Raw genomic sequence first — 1,200 nt, 5'->3', positions numbered from 1 at the left:
GGAGTTGTGTTTGACCATGTCTTTTTAGAAATTCTTTTTAGACTTTTGAAAAGACTTTTTTATATATAATTTTATACTTTCATTTTAAAAAAATTATCAAAATCACCCAACTTAACTAACTTACCTACAAGATACAACCAAATATTAGAGGAAATAATAATATTGTATTTATTGTTGGTGTTGCATAAAAAGTCGCAAGAATAGACGAATTAAGATTCTGTTGCATCATGAAGAGATTTTGAGAGAGAAGAAAAAAATTAAAGTTGGCTTCAATTTTGAGGTCTTTTATCGATGAAAGTAGAAAGAAGTGGACAATGTGCCAGTTATTGGATGAAATTAATAGGGTATTTTTGTAAAAGTAAAAAAAAGGGATCATTTGTAAAAATAAATAAAGTTGAAATTGAAGTTACAAAAAAGTGAAAACAAGTTACAAGTAAAACTTATTTTTACTTTTTCAAGAACAATTTAAAATTGAATTTGAAATTCTTATAGCCAAATATTTCAATTTTCGATTAAGTGAAATAATTTTTCAAAATGAAAATAAAAATTATGACCAAACGAATCCATAATCTTACTAGATGAGCAAGCTGAAGTTTATATAAACGAAATATTTAGAGGTCGTTTGGACATAAAAAATATTTCTTTTTTTTCAAAAAATTTTTCACTTTATTAAAGTTGTGGTGTTTGGCCATGAAAATTTCAATATTATTTCAAAAAAAAATTCTGAAAAGTGAAAACAGATTTTTGTTGTTTTCACTATTTTCCCACTCCAATTCCAACTTTTATTATTATTACATATAATCTCAATTTTTAAAATTTTTACACAAAGCCCTCATAATGTTTAAAAATTTTATGTGTTTAGTCATTGATGCAATCAGTAATGATTTTTTCCATAATTATTGATTGAATAGTGATTAATACAAAAATATCACCATCTTTCGGCTGAGATTGCATCTAAGATATTTTTGCATTATCTTTCTTTAATTTTGTTTCAACTCTATTGCCTATGGTATTTAGTGTCCAGACTACTTTGTTGCTGGATGTTTCATTTTACGGGCAGAAATTGAACAAAAAAGTAGATCTTGCGACACAGTTGGTTGTATGTTAGTAGGTAAATTAGTAGTTGGGTGTTTTTAAAAGTTGGGGGGATAAAATCATATTTAAAAAGATTTTTCAAAAGTCTAAAAAAAACTTTCAAAA

General features: G+C 25.6%; 1 non-coding gene across 1 annotated transcript; it reads left to right on the top strand.

Moving 5' to 3' along the window:
* The first annotated feature begins 869 nt into the window (after positions 1–869).
* On the top strand, positions 870–953 carry LOC124899906. Its single transcript, XR_007057467.1, has one exon. It is a non-coding gene; the product is annotated as a small nucleolar RNA Z196/R39/R59 family (small nucleolar RNA).
* The last annotated feature ends 247 nt before the right edge of the window (positions 954–1,200 follow it).

This window comes from Capsicum annuum, chromosome 6, assembly GCF_002878395.1.
Source record: "Capsicum annuum cultivar UCD-10X-F1 chromosome 6, UCD10Xv1.1, whole genome shotgun sequence".
NCBI classification, from domain to species: Eukaryota; Viridiplantae; Streptophyta; class Magnoliopsida; order Solanales; family Solanaceae; genus Capsicum; species Capsicum annuum.
The sequence above is the reverse complement of the archived record's forward strand: the minus strand, read 5'-3'. Positions and strand labels throughout refer to the sequence as shown.